Below are 17,181 nucleotides of genomic sequence, written 5' to 3'. Positions count from 1 at the left end.
TAGTATTAATATACTTAGTCCAAGTGCTAAGTACTCGATAACAAAATGATGTTGATGATGTGCTCCTTCATTTGCAGGAAGTTCTTCTTGTTGTTGAAATGTCTTTAAAGCCGCTTTCAGCTGATTGATGTCATCATCATGCATGGGAACACTGGTGTTCTGCCAATTTGGTGACTGATGTTGTTGTTGATATGTTGTTGTATTCATTGGCAGACGCGTGGTTGGATTGAGATGCTCTCGAATCGTAGTTATTTCATTATTAAGCTGCACTGGTGTCAACAGAAGCGGACTGATTTTACCATGATTGGTATCAGTTAAAACGCCTAAAATTGCAGACTCGTAAAACTGCACGTTGGTAGTTACACTCAGCAATTGTGTTGCGATTGCGGTGAACAGTTGATAAAGTTTAAGATGAGAAATCTCATCTTCATCCTTTTGTATTTTATTCTGTAAATCAGTCATCCGTTTGACTGTCAATTCGAAAGTTGATTGCGCGAGTTGGCGATCTTTCTTCATGATGTTTAATGTAGAATCTAATATTGACGTTTGATTTTTCAATAGATGAATGAGGTGATCGTCGTTGTCTTTTAAGTGTTGGATAGTCTGAGCCATTTGTTTAGCATATTCAGAATCCAGAACACCAAACACCGCATTTGCGACGTTACCAACGATGTCTATGGCACCTCTCTTCTTTCGTTTAGGTTGTAGTATCATACTAGCTGACAACATTTCTAAGTTTGTCATTTTGAATTGGTCAATTAAGACCCAGCAATTGTTATAACCATTCATTTGGTCACATATGGTTGCCAATGAGTTAGTTGCATTTGTGATAAATTCGACCTCTAACTGTAGAAAACTTATATCATAGTAGGCTATGATTGTCCATTCTGCTGGTGATCTCATGATTGAACCCATGTGTTCAAAATGAATCCCAGGCTTTTTATTGAACGATGTGATGCTGATCCCATTAGCAGATATCAGCGGTAGATAGAACATAATGAGTAACGCTAGTACATAGAGTTTTGCCCGTTTTAGTGGCGTTTCTTCAGGTTGAAGTTGGTGTGAAGTGGTAGACGAATGTAATTCTGCTGGTACCGGTGCCAATTGATGTATTGGCCGCTTCAAACTACCGTTCTTAGTTTTACCATCTGCCACTCGAATTTTACCTTTAATTCTTGGATGGGTATTCACACTTCGATTTACTGGCGATTCCTTAATTTGACGAGTATTTCCAATAGATGTTGCTTCACGTTTTTTCTCGACATATGTAACTTGCCCATCATGATTCGCAACTTTATCTAATTTTTGCTCATTTTCGGTGGCCTTTATACAAGTGATTGTATCCTGATTACATTCACCTAAGGCACCGCTGCATACCCAACCAAGCACGGTATTCTGTAATACTGGTAAATTGTTGGTCATATGAATTTGACCTCTTGATATTAACGAATAGAAATGCTCGGCACCTATTAATAAATCGACATCACTGTTTACATTAAACTCGGAATCGGCGAGTTTGATGTTGTTGGGGATCGGCCACTGAGATATGTCGAACGATTTGTTTGGTAGAGGTGAGGTAATTTTTTCCATTACAACTGCTTTCAATTTTATGTTGAAATTAGTGGTACGTGACGAGATGTTGGCAGTGACCTGATGGTTTGCCCTTCTTTTACCTGTGCCAATTCCTGTGATCCATATTGGATTTGGATTTAGCTGTAGTTGTAAATTTTTGGCCAGGTTTTCTGACATTAGGTTCATTTGAGAACCAGAATCCAGAATGGCTCTGCATTCAATTGCTTCGCCAGTATTTGAATTAATATTGACCTTGGCGGTCCCAAGCAACACATATGGTTTTGTTGACAGTGCTATAGTTAAAACAGCAGCAGCTTCTTCTTGATTGGAGGAAGTGGTCTTCTTGGATACAGCCGCGTTGATGTTGGTGAATTCAGGTGCGCCAGTTGTTGGCGCCTTTACATTGTACTGAAGATGGAGTAATGTGTTGTGCGCTTTATTGCATTTGACGCAATGCCTGCTGTTGCAATCACTTGTTCTATGTCCGCTGCGAAGACAATTGAAACACAATTTCAACCGTTGTGCTGCGGAGACACGATCAGGAACTGATAATGCCAAGAACTTGTCACACTGGTGAATTTGATGGCCATTGAGGTGACACATCTTGCAAGATAGCGTATTGTTTGTAGTTACTGTTGCTGTCACTACTTTGACTGCTGGTTGATTTGGATAGACACTTTCCAATGATTGAAATCGCTTTTCCAGAAATAGCAGAAAATCATCAATTGATTGTAATTCACGCGGATGCACTAGAGACTGTTCATATAGCAGTCTAGTTTGTTTATCCAATTTTTGAGTTAATACATATAACAATATTGGACCCCAGGAACTGGTGTCAATGCCCAAATTGTTTAATGCCAATAACCCTTCCAGTGTACAGTCATGTATGACCCGAATGTCATTCGCTGCTGAACCCTTCACAGTTGCTTGATTCATGAGTTTCTGGATGATGGACGAAACGATAATTCTTTTATTGTCATACCGTTCCTTCAATATCTGCCATGCTGTTGCATAGTTTTGATTGGTTAGAGCTAGATGTGCTACTAATCCTGCTGCATCTCCAGTTAAATGATTTTTTAAATACCACATCTTCTGTGCGTCTGGCAACTGAGTGTTGTGGATCATTTCTGTGAACAAGTTGTCGAACTCCATCCACTTGGTATATGTTCCGTCAAACTTCGGAATTGTTATGTTAGGTAACCTAACTTGCACCTTTTCCGCAACGAGAGGCGGTTGCTGTTGATTTGATGTCACCTTTGATGTTAGTGACACCAGCACATTTTGAACTTCTTCTTCTAGTTCAATATATTTCTGGATATCATATCCAACTCCTATTGGATTGGAATGTATTTCCCAGATTTTAAAATTAACGGCTTCAATTTCTTGCCATAATTTGTTAATTCTGTCAATATTTACTTGGTAATATGACAGAGGCTGTTGCTCGTACATGCGCTTGACGCCATTGATGAGCCGCAATAATGAACATGATATTGCGCGTTGTTTGTTGATGAGCCCTTGAATCTGTGGATCAGGGCCGCACGCTGGATCATCTGTGTGTCCAACATTAAATCTTGATGTTGATGGAACAGTTACAGGCTCGACTATTTCTTCTTGGTTGAATTGTTGAATGGCCGCTTCAAATTGTCGGCTGTACTGTTTGTAAATATTCAGGATCTCTTGATAATATTCCTTTTTTATGTAGTCGTGTTCGACTGGAATTGAATCAAGACTCTGAATTTTACTGTCGACTTCATCGAAGGACTCCCACGCTGAGTTTAAACGCTTCAGTCGTTCTTCATAGTACGCCTGGGTTTTCCTTGCCTGACCATCCTTCTTGAAGTTTCTTATGATGTTCTGGATTTCAGCACCTGTTTCAGCCTGTTGGTTGATAAGGTCCTCCATGGTCACCAGAAAATTGATTGTTGAAATGTTAATACGTGTGTGTCACCAAATGACAACAATGATGCGTGTATGTCCACAAATGACAATACTGCTGCGTGAATGACAATACTGATGCGTGATAGATCACGTGTATGTCCACAAATGACAATACTGATGCGTGATATCACGTGTATGTCCACTGAATGACAACAATGATGCGTGTATGTCCACAAATGACAATACTGCTGCGTGAATGACAATACTGATGCGCGATAGATCACGTGTATGTCCACAAATGACAATACTGATGCGTGATATCACGTGTATGTCCACTGATGCGTGATAAATCACGTCGGGGTCACCAAAAATGTTATGATCCGTACCTAGTTTGATACGGACTTAAGCTAATCCGGCACTTGAACCAGCTTAGCTTTTCACGATATGTTATCCTCCGTATCTAGTCTGATACGGATTCACTAATCCGGCACTTTAACCAGCTTAGTAATTCACTTACGTAATCCGGCACATGAACCAGTTACGTAATTTATAGATATCTAGATATATATGTAAATATATATATAGATATTTATTTGTTTATTTTATTTTTATTATTGATTTTCAAATTCGGCACATAAACCGACTTTGCTCAAGGTTCTTTTAGGCACTTAAACCAAAAGAAAACACTTGGTTGTATTCAGGTTGTTAAATTGAATCAAATGTTTATTAAAAATGTTGTGCTTTTATACAAAATTCTTAACACTAAGCTTATGGTAAAGGAGGAAATGCACCCAGTTCCCACGATTTGTTATCCGATGGACTTTGAACATTCAAGGCCAAGGGCATTCGTGGGAAATATGTGCATTACCTATGCTTATACTATTTAATGCAATCAGCAAGCTGATATATGTATTTTGCCATATATCAACCTGCTTCACAAATTTGGTGACTTAAATGTGTTATCACTGAAGCCATGCGCCAACTCATATTGCACCTGTGGGAACAACAGAATTGTCGCAGCGACTTGCCTATTGCTGCAACTCACAACGAACACACGATAAAAGAAAATGAACATAATGCTTATCAACCTTGCACAGTGGCGTGTGAAGATGATCATGTTACGTCTGGCACGCTGCTAGCGTGCGAATATTTAGTTGTGAGAGCCAGCAACATTGCTAAAAATGTTTGATAACACAAATAAACACCAACAACAAAAACAACATAAGAACTAATTTAGGTACTTATGTACACATATAATTAATGCACTAATAAGAATACAATTATAATAATTGACAATAATAATACAATAATAAGAAAACAATTATAATAATTGATACAATGATAATAGATTTAATATGAAACTTAACACTATTTTTGTGCACTTTTTGTGCTTTGCCTTTACTATCTACTATAACTATATTATTACCTATTTCCATATCTTTAACTAAATATGGACCTATATATTTATTTTCTAATTTATGACCTACTTCGTTTTTTAATAAAACTTTATCTCCTATTACTAATTGAAAATTATGTACATTATTGTCATAACTAATTTTATTTTTTAATTTTGATTTATCGAGCATTTTTCTTGCTCTTTCATAAACTACTTCTAATCTGTATTTACTTTCTTTAGCATAATCATCTATATTGTATAGTGGATCTATATTACCACTATTGAAATCATAGAATTTCTTTGGAATACGTCCATACAGGAGTTCGTAAGGACAGTATCCATGTGCTAACGATGGTGTTGTGTTAAAGCAATACGTGAAGTATTTAATCCATACATCCCAATCATCTCTATTGACTGAGATGTAAGATCTTATATATTCATTAAACGTGCGGTGACTGCGTTCTACAGTACCTAGCGTTTGATGATGGTGGGATGTTGATGTAATATTCTCGATATTGAGATATTTACATAAATCGTTTATAATTTGATTTTTGTACTCTGTACCCATGTCGGTTAGAAACCGTTTCATGGGTCCGTACTGTAAAATAAAATTTTCGAAAATTGCTTTCGCTATAGTCTTGGCACTTTTATTTGGAACTGGAATAGTTACCAAATATTTTGTTAGGTCACATATTAATGTGATTGCATACTCATTGCCGTTCTCCGTTTTTGGGAGTGGACCAATGGTATTTACTAACACAGTGCCAAATGGAGACATATGCGTTTGCACTTTCGTTAAAGGCATTTTCGTATGTCTAGTTGTCTTGGCCAGGTGACAACTTAGACATTTTTTTACGTACTTGGTAATAGTTTTTGTCATGTTTTTAAAGTAGAATCTGTGTTTTATTTTAGTCAGTGTTCTGGTAATTCCAGTATGACCTCCTTCTGCTGGATCATCATGATATTGGTGAAGAATAGCTTTAATTGCCGACTTATTATTTTCGTTTATTTTTGTCACCTGTGGTAATAGCGCTATTTGAACATTTGTTAATGTTTTGTTGCCCATTTCTTTAAAAGAATTTAGCGATACAGATTTAAAAATCTTTTCACAAGGTGCCATTTGTAACTGTTTAATTTTTAATACACCGGCTTGTTGATCAAGCCTTTGGAATAACAGACCTAGATCTAAATTTCCATTAGTGATTAAATCATTAACATATATGAGTTTTAAAATTCTTTTCCCATGCTTCAAGAAACAATTGTGGGATGATAATTTTAATTTTACACATTTTTTAACGTCGTTACTACTAACGACTTCATAAACTTTGGGCTTATCGTTATTTTGATGTGTCGGTCTTATTAAATTTGTGTCTGCGCAGACTTTTTGCTTATTCTTCCTTGTTTCAGCTCTCGTTGTAACTTTTAGTATAGCTGTATTTGTGTGATTTTGGTCTTTCAATTCATTTATAGTTATCCGAGACAAAGCATCGGCTACTGTATTTTGTTTCCCCCTGAGAAACTCCACTGTAAAATCGTATTCCTCTAAATCAAGTCGGATTCTTGTTAGCTTGGAATTAGGATTTTTCATTGAAAACAGATAAGAAAGTGGTCTATGGTCCGATTTTACTAAGAAGTGTGTTCCGTAAATGTACGGTCTAAAATAGTTGATTGCCCAATGAATTGCTGTTAACTCTTGTTCCGTAGTAGATTTATTACTTTCTCCCTTAGTGAAAGTTTTTGATGCGAAAGCGACTGGTAGTTGCTGTCCATCGTACTCTTGGCTGAGTACAGCACCACAAGCGTGCTTGCTAGCATCGGTGGTAATACAAAATGATTTGCTGAAATCGGGGTATTGAAGTAATGTTGGTTGCATTAATGCATTTTTTAAATACTGGAATGAATTTTCACACTCCTTGGACCATTCGAATTTAATATTCTTTTTACAAAGTTTGGTTAAATGACGCGAATAGTCAGAGAAATTTTTGACAAACCTTCTGTAGTAGTTACAGAAAGCAACGAACCGTCTAACGCTGTCAGCGTCTTTGGGTGTTGGATAATTTTTAATAATATCATACTTGCTTTCGTCAGGTAAAATACCTTTGTCTGAGCATTTGTGTCCAAGATAAGTCACTTCATGCATAAAGAAGTGTCGAGATTGTATTTTCGACAAAGTTCGAATACATCCTTAAGGTTTTTAATCATGTGTTTTTCGGAACATCCGACAACAACAAGATCATCAATGTAAAGAAAAGCTTGCGAAGGCTTTAAGCCTGAAAATGCAAGTGTCATCATGCGCTGGAATGAATTAGGCGCTATTTTAAGTCCATATGGTAATCGTTTAAAACGATATGAGCCATTGCTCGAAGAAAAAGACGTTATGTTTCTTGAATATTCATCAAGTTCAATCTGGTGAAAACCAGACATTAAATCAATACATGAGAAGTATTTGGCACGTCCCAGTTGATCGAGAATTTCTTCGATTCTTGGTAGTGGGAATGTGTCAGCAATTAGTTTTTTATTAACTTGGCGATAATCTACTACTAAACGCCATCTTTTATTATTCGAATTTGGGAGAGATTTTTTTGGAACTAGAAGTAAAGGGCTGTTATAAGGTGAAATGGATGGTTCTACTATGCCATCATCAATTAATTTATTCACCTGTTTATTTATTTCTTCTTTATGGGAGTGTGGTATACGATAATTTTTTATGTATACTGGTTTTCTATCTTCCATTAACAATTTTTGTTTGTAGAAGTTATTGTGGGTTATTGGTTCAGACTCAAGTCCAAAAATATCAGTATATTGGGAACATAACTCGTACAATTGAGAATTGAATTGTTTGGGGAAGTTTTTTTTTAGCTTATTTAAAACTTCTTGACTTCTATTATTTTTTGTTTGTGTGTGTGTAAGTATGTTATAATTTAATAGACTTTCAGACTTTATGTCATTATGTTTTAAACTTGTGTCTTTATTAGTACTATTTATGATGCGTATAAATGCATTATTAGAAGTAACAATTGCGTTTGCAATGTAAATACCTGACATTGATTCTTGACTGTGTACTAGAACTTCATTTTCAGAGCAATTAAGTTTAATACATTTAATTGTTTCTGATCTTGCGGGTAAAAGAATTGTATCATTTGTATTATTAAAAGTGGAATGTTCAATAGGTATTGATATATCAGTAAAAAAATTATCGGGTCTTAATGTAAGTGAATTTTGATTGTGTTTGAAATCTAATATACAATTATATTGTTTTATAAAATCTAATCCTAGTATCCCATCACAAGGAATTGGGAAACTTTCATGAACCACATGAAATTTGTGATTTAGTAGAAAGTTATCAATCCTAAGGTCAAGATTAGTTGATCCTATAGTGTGTATTGTTCCCTGGCCAATACCACTTAGAATTGTAACAGTTTCTGTATTTACATTATTGTAAATAGTGTGAGACTGTTTTATTACTGAAATGTCAGCACCAGTGTCTAATAGAAGAGTTATTGACTTATTTGCATCATTGTTATAAATTTGTATTATGAGATTTAGATTTGGATTAAAATTATAGATTTTATGATGTTTGTATGAGTTTGGGGGGTTAATTAGTTTTACGAATTTTGTTGATTTTGTTGTATTACGCGTATGTTATTACGCCCTTGTCCACGTGAGGTATTAAATGTACTGCCTCTACGGGGGTATCTATTGTTTTGATATTCATTACTATACGATTGAATATCTTGATTATTATTTCTGTGGCTATTTCGTTGATTGCTATTATTGCCACGGCCTCTACGACGGTTGTAATTTCCGCGGTAGGTGTTTCTGTTATTTATTCGCGAGTAATATAGAATTGCGTCCGGTCTTTCATGCATTTCTGTACAACAGTTGACATATTTTGATACGGCTTCATTCAGTGAGTTGAATGTGCCCGCTTCCATTATGGTTTTCAACCTATCATTAGTACAATTTTTAGTCATCGAAGATATGGCTTCTTTCCGACTAAATGTTTCTGCATTGTCCGCATCTACGCCATTATCTATGTATGCACCCTCAAGAGCTTGACATAGATTATTGATTTCGGTAGTATATTGAGTAGCCGTTTTGCCTCGTTGTTGAATATTCATCAACTTGGCCTTTATGACGTCGATTGATTCTCCTTTTACGCATAGGGATAATTTTGTTATTATTCCCTGTATAGTTTCTTCGTCTTTCACCCTATACAGTATGGGTCCCGTTATCTTTGATTTTATAACTTCCACAGCAAGGTCTTCCTGTGTACCTTTGGTGCGGTCTATCAAACGTAATGCTCTAAGGAATCTTTCCAAGTGTTGTTTTTTCCCGTCAATTTCTGGAACTGCTATGGCGGTTTCCTTTATGTATGCTCTGTCGAGCTCTACTTGTGCTTGCGCCATTTCTATATTTTTGTGTTCCGTTGTATTTTCAGAGTCTGTGTCTATATTTAATTCTATATTAATAGATATTTTTTCATTTAATGTTGTGGGTATTTCAACATTAATGCCTTTCTTTAGGGTAACTTTGATGGCTTTTTCACGGAGGTCTCCAAAGATTTTCCTCGCTTCCGCTTTGTGTGCGGTTGTGAACCTATCAAAGTGTACGTTTAAAAGTACTCGAATACTTTCTAAGCTCTGTATTAATAACGTACAGTGTTTGTGTAGTGTTGTAGCACTAATAGGTCTATCTATTGCAATACATTTGTATGACTTGTTAAACGTTTCTTTTAGGAAGCGTATTTTATTCAATATTGTTTGCCATTCCATCAAACAATATTTTATTTTTTAAAATTGTAAATTAAATTTACGAAAATCTTAACACTTTAATTGCGTAAGTTATATTAAACTCTTTAAATTGTACAAATAAATCTATAACATAGTCTTAAGATAAAATTCGCGTATTATATAAAATTTAGTATTAAATTTTCTTATACGATGATTGAGAACTCATAATTATAGTAAAAATATTCTACATGTTTTACATACTAATCCAGTAATAAATTTGTAACCAAATGCAGCAAAGAAAAAAAAATTACCTAAAAAAAAATTAAGCATTTTAAATGTTATCTGTTGAAACTGCACGATTCATATACTTCCTTTTAACGGAAGCTCTGTACTTTCCTATTAATTTGAGAACAATTTTCCCTATCACTATAACAACAAGAATAAGTAAAAGGAAATTTGTGGTTTTTAAATCATTTAAATCTGTTTGTACTTCCAGTTCATTAATTACATTGGCCTGAGGCCTATCGAAATTGGCTTTTGGGCCGCACATTTCCAAATAATATTAATGAATGAATGAATATAAAAATTAAATAGATGTATAAAAAAATATATATACATATATAGAATACAAATATAAACATATAAATGAAATATAATTAATAAACAACTGTTTGTTAAATACAGTTGATTTTATTGAAAAAGTAAACTTTTCGTTAACATTAAAATAAAATTAATACATTCAATTATATTTAAAAAAAAAAATCACTTATGTATATAGTTGTATTTATTATAACAAATTAATTTTTAATAAAATTTTTTTTCTTTGAATTAAATATAAGAGTTATTCAATTTTATTAATTTTTAAACAATTCTATCATGATTTAATTTAATTTGGTATTCGTATTTTATAAATTTGTATTTATTATGATTTTTGTTTTTCTTAAAGTAATTTCCAAAATATTATTGATTTTACAGGTTATTTAAAACTAATAAAATTTTTCATTTCTATAAAAATTTTTTTTTAATTGTTAATTTTTAAATTTTTAATCTACTTGCTTGCATCCACTTATATTTGAGATTAAATACGCAGCAGCTGTTGTCTTGCTGTAGTTGATGACTGTGCCAGCAGTGATTGAGGTAGGTCGCAGCGACGTTGAAACAGCGACGGCAGTATCGTCAGTATCAGCAGTGGTGTTTTACTCCATATAAAGAAAACATTTTTACATATTTTTTTTTCACTTAGTAATTATGAATAAATTTGTATGCAATGCCATATTAAATTTTTGTTTATTATTTTCCTTTCTTTAATAATTTTCTTTTATTATTATAACTAATAATAACACATTAATAACACATTTTTCCATGATTTTCACAATAATTTTAGTATTCTTGACTTCAACAGTCACTGTTTTTATCACTTCAAAGCCATTTAACGATAAGTAAATTTCACTATATTTCCCGTATTTTCCATTTTCCATTAAAACAAGATTGTTATTTATATAGCTTTAGCGATTAGAAGTCACATACTCGTCATCATGTGTGCACAATTAATTTAATATAATTTATTAATTTATTAATAATAATTTATTATTATTAAAACATGTCACGGTCGCCATGTAGTAATTTAAAAACCGTGTTCTCTTTTAAGATTCACTTTATTCATTAAAAATAGGTTTTTACAAAGTTCATATTTGGAGGAGCAGTGTGCATTAGCATACTGTGAGAATTTGCTGAATTGGCGTCTTCACACGCCAGCCCAAACACTATCGTCAAACGGACGGTAGGGGCTCATATTGCAAGAATGCAATAAAGTTACAATAAATATCAGCATACTTATTTACTCACATAGTGTATGCTTATGCATGCTACAATATTTATATTTTCAAAATTTAATTTTTTGTTGTCTGGTTCAAAATATTTTACAATTTTTAGTTTATTAAAATTGACAGTTCTTATATAATTATTTATGATTTCTTTTGTATTAAAATATTCTTTTTGGTCAATTACGGTTTTATTTAAAAATGTTATTAAATATGTTCCTGTTAAGTTTAACCCGTCAACTGTATGGGTTCCTGAGATTAAAATGGCACCATCATTTATAACTTCTATTTCTTTATTTTTTTTCAGTTGTTTTGTTACATTCAATAGTTTCGAATTTTAAATTTAACAATTTGTTAAGACATGTGTTTATGTTTGAAATTTCGCAAAAGGATTTATTTAATTCTATTTTACAATTTTTTACATTTACATAATTATTTTGACATTTAGCTATTTTATCATTTAGTATTAAATTTCCATCTTCGTGTGGAATAGCTCTTACATTGAATAGTTTACAAGAATTTGAAATTATTGGATATTGAATATATATTATAATACAATCTTGATTTTGTGTAATTTTAAAATTTGCAATATCTAGGATATTTGCTATGCTTGAATCAACTAATTCCTTTTTTAATATTTTATTAATTTCATTCATGTTTAAAATGGCTGGATTTAATATTCCTATTTTGGCTAATGTAATTGTTTGTATTAAATTTTGAAGTTCTAAAATCAGAAGTTTATTTCTGTGTTGTATGAATTTAGTGACGCGTGAATCGCCTTTAATGTTTTTAACTGTATTTGATAGTTCTTTGATTGCTGTAAATATTTGTGAATTTGTCGTAAATTGTTAATTGTTGTTCGTTACTAAATCGTTCAGTTTTGACTGTATTTTAACCATGTCGTCATGATCCGGAGTTCCTGTAATCCATTTGAAAATGGTTCCTAATTCATTTATACCTCTTTTTTGTTTGTGGGTTTGTTTAAGTTGATTTAGTAATGTTTCTATGATGGTTAATTCAATGTCTATATCAGAAAAGTCTTTAGGTGATTTGTATGTGTCATATATTATTTTATTTAAATTTGTGTCTTCTATTAATTTAAAATCAATTTCTTCGGGAAATATCTTCTTCGTTTCTTGTACTAGTTCATTGAAATATGTTATGTTTGTTATATGATAAATGGTACTAAAATCTTTATAGAGTCAAACATCTCCGTTTTCTATTAACGCATAATTTTCACGAGTGTAATCAATGATGTCAGAATAAGTAAGCGTTAAGCAAAGTATTAATATAAAGTACTGCATTTCTGTAAAAATTATTTACGTTTTTATATTAGTTTTGTGAATAATTCTATCTTTTCTTTGAATCTTAATTATGTTTCCTAGGTCTTGTTTTACTATTTGTCTCTTATATCGTGGAAGAAGTTTATTCCTTTGGCCTTTGGCTTTTTTAAGTCTTGAATTTATGTCAAAATGTTCTGTTTTGTTAAAGAATACATCAAAAGGTTTTTTATTTATTATATAATGAAAGGTTTTATTATATTGTTGAACTGCCCTGTAAAATGATTCAGTATCGTTTATTAAATTTAATTCTTGTTTAATACACCTAGCTATTTCAATTAATGTAGAATGGACTCTCTCTACTTGTCCATTGGAAGAACTGTGTCTTGGATCACAGTAAAATGTTTTTATATTCAAACGATTAATGAGACTTTTAAATTGGGCTGAAGAGAACCCTGGTTCGTTGTCTAGTGTTATCATTTTTGCTTCGGGAAAATGTTGAAGCAGTTCGAGAACTTTCTCATCTAAATTAGTTTTATCATCTATTTGTTTTATAATTAAGTATTTAAAATGAGCATCTATGCAAGTTAGGAATTTTAGTTTTTGGGCAAAAAATATATCGAGATTTAACTGTTCTCCACTTCTGGTGGGGATTGGAACTTCTCCAATTGGAACCTGTTGGGGTCTTCTGTCATATTTATTTTTATTGCATATTTCGCAATTTTTAACGAATTGTTTAAATTGTTTTTTTCATTTCAGGCCAATAATAATCTTTATAAATTTGTTTAATATTTTCCTTGTAATTCCTGCGAGCTCTACTGTGGGTTTGTAAAACTATATTTTCTTGATCATCTTTATTAATCATATCAATAGCAAAAATTTTTGGAAAAAAAAATTTATTACTAAATGTTTCTAATAATTTATCTTTTATTTCATATAAATCTTCATAGGTGCAAAATATTGCTGTTACCAATTTAGGTTTTAGATGTTCTTTTAAAATGCGAATTAAATTATCAACATTATCATATTCTATTGTGTGTCTAATTTTATTAAAAATCTTTCTAAATTCATGTAATGTAAACGTTTGCTTATTTAATATAATTTGTTGTTTGAATTCGTTTAGAGGTTTTGAAGTTTTGGAAATTAAAACATTGTCACTGCTTTCAGTGGAGTGTTGAGTGGATTGAAGAGAGGATTCTGATTGAGAATCAGATATTTGCTTTAATATCTGTCTTGACAAAGCATCGGCTACAACATTTGTTGCATCGGGTTTATACATGATTTTCGGAGAAAACTCCTCGATAAGAGCACGCCATCTTTTCATTTTTGTGTTAGGATTTTTATTTGATAAAGCAAATGTCAAGGGTTGATGGTCAGTATAAATTTCTAAATTGGTTACACCGTAAAGGTAATTTCTGAGTGTTTTTAATGCCCACACTATGGCAAACAGTTCCTTCTCATTCGTAGCATAATTTTGTTCGGTTGGTGTTAAGGTTTTTGATATGAAGGTTACTGGGTGATTATTTTGACTGAGAACGGCTCCAATTGCTATGTTGGAAGCATCAGTTGTTAGTGTAAATTTGTCTTTAAAATTGGGTTGAACTAAAGTGATGTGATTTGCTAAAAGTTTTTTCAAATTTTCGCATGCTTCTTTTGCATCATTGTCAAGTATAATTACAGTGTTTTTGGATTTGTATTTTGAAACTTTCCCATTTTCTCCACTAAGATACTTTGTAAGGGGTTTTGAAATTGATGCATAATTTTCAATAAATTTCCTATAATAACCCGTCATGCCTAAAAATGTGCGTAATTGTCTTACTGTTTTTGGATTGGGATAATTAAGAATAGCATGAGTTTTTTTTGGGTCCATTTTAATTATTTTATGAGAAATAATGTATCCTAAGAATTCAACCTCTTGTTTAAGAAATTTGGACTTTAATAATGAAATTTTCATATTTGCGTTTTTTAAGACGTTAATTACGGTTTTTAAATGTTCTATATGGTCATTCAAACTTTCAGAGAATACTATTATATCGTCAATATAGACGTGACAAAATTTTCCTATATAATCTCGTAGAATGTCATCCATTGCTCGCTGAAAAATACTTGGAGCATTTCTTAGACCGAAGGGTAATCTGGTAAATTCATATTTGCCGTTATATATTGAAAATGCTGTTTTTTCAATATCTTTTTCGTTCATCAGAATTTGATGAAAACCGGATTCTAGATTAGAATGACATTTGTGTCGGGTATTGGATATTTATCCGGAATAGTTTGTTCGTTTAATTTTTTATAATCTACAACTAGTCTTTGTGATTGGTGACCATTCTGGTCAAATCCTTTTTTGGGGACAACCCAAATTGGGGAATTAAAAGGGCTTCTTGATGGGCGAATTATACCTTCCTCAAGTAATTTATTAATTTCTTTATTAACGAACTCTATACAAGATAATGGGTAAGTATATTGCTTACTCCATATATAAGAATTATCAATTGTCCGTATTTCAGCACGGACATCAGTTCGAAATGGTAGATTTAAATTTATTTCATTGTGTTTTTTGATTATTTCATTTTTTATTTCTTCTCTTAGTTTTGTTATATTTTTATCTTCTTTATCAATTTCTGAATCATTACTTTTAATATTAATATTTTGATTTATATATAAATTATTATTTCTTAAAAGATTTTCATTTTTATTGCCGGTAATATCTTCGGCTGGCTTTTTGAGATCATTTGATCCCAAATTTTTATTTATTTCGTCTTCTTTATTCATTTTATAACATTCCCCGTTATAAATTAATTCATTATTTTGCAAATTTAATATTATATTTGCTTTTTTTAAAAGATTAAAACCTATAAGTAAATCTACGTCCAAGTTGTCTATTATGTAAAAACGTTGTTTGTGACCGAAAATGTTTAGTTCAGAAAAGTGTGTTATTGTGGTGAAATCGTTTATTGTTTTCACTCTTTTATAGATTGGTAGTTCAAAAAAAGTTTTTAAAGAATTTGGTCTGCAATAGCAATTAGTTGCGCCCGTGTCTATGAGGGTTTTTAACCTCTCTCCTGTGATGTCACTTGTGATGAAGATATAGGGGAGTTGTGGCTTTTGTCTAAAAAAGCATTCCCCGTTATGTTAATTATTCTTTGGGCCTTTACAATCGGAAGTACTTGGAGTTTGTACAAAACTTCGTTTAACTGGAAATTCTTGATTATTAATTCTTGGATTTACTCGCCCAAGTTGATTATTATTTTGGAAACGATTTTGATTATTATATTTATTATAATTATTCCTGTTAGAATAATTATTGTATGGGTTATTGAAACGATTATAATTATTTCCCATTGGGTAACTCGGTTTGTTAAATACTTTTAAAGAAGAATCTACTTCCATGGGTTCAGGTTTAGTGAAATTATTATACCTATTAAACTGTTGAATAGGTCGTTGTGGAAAACGTAAATTATTTTGTTTAGGTGTATTATTATTTCGAGCAAAATGATTTGCAAAATTGGTTCTAAGTTGATTTGACTCTAATTCTTGTGCTTTAGCCAAAGCATTTGGCAAGTCTTCAGGCGCTAGGGAAAATAATACATTAGATAATGGTTGATTTAGGCCTGTAATAAAAACTCTAAGGTCATATTGACAATTTTTCTTATTTAATTCTTTCGTTATTTGAGCATCATTGCCGTAAGACATTATGGTTTTATTTATTAATAGAGTTAATTTTTTATTTACTTCGTTATAATAATCTATTATTGATAAATGTCCTTGCGTGAGCACACTAAGTTCTTACTCTATTAAATGTATTGGACGTTTGTCCGCATAGGCAAAGTCAAGACGACTGATTATTGCGTCAAAATTAAGTGGAGTACCATGATTGGTCAAGACGTCATTTGCGTCACCTGTTATTTTGTTTCGTAAAATTGTCAAAGCAGCATAATATCTGCGAGAACTTCATGATTATCATTTTGTAGTGCCACTTTGAATTAAAATTTTTTTTAATAATTTTAGTTAACATAATTATGATTTGACAACGTAATATATATCGATGAATATATAATGTATAATATAATTTGTATTGAAATATAAAATGTGTGTAAAAATATATATACATATATATAAAATAATATTTTATAATATAACCAACTTGTTTTTTTTCTGATGATGATTTTTCGTAAAGGTCCTTGGTTTTGCCTTGTTTCGTCTTGTTTTTCCAGTTGATGATTTTCCAGAAAAGTACTTGTTTTTGCACTGTTTCGTTTTTCACAATTTCGTCACTAAATTGATTCTGGTGTTTCAATAAAATTTTTGTGTCTTCAACTATAATTTTTTTGATTTATTTTTAAAGTTTTGAATCTTCACGAACACTGTTTTTTTTAAAAAAAAATGTTAATGAATTTTAACTTTGTTTTTTCCACATATGTATTTCAAAATTTTTTCTTGATCACATATGTTTTTTATATTTTAATTGTTTTTGCACTCAACAAATTTTTTGAAAAATTTTA

Source organism: Teleopsis dalmanni, chromosome 2 (genome assembly GCF_002237135.1).
Source record: "Teleopsis dalmanni isolate 2A chromosome 2, ASM223713v2, whole genome shotgun sequence".
NCBI lineage: Eukaryota > Metazoa > Arthropoda > Insecta > Diptera > Diopsidae > Teleopsis > Teleopsis dalmanni.
This window is presented reverse-complemented; position numbering follows the sequence as displayed.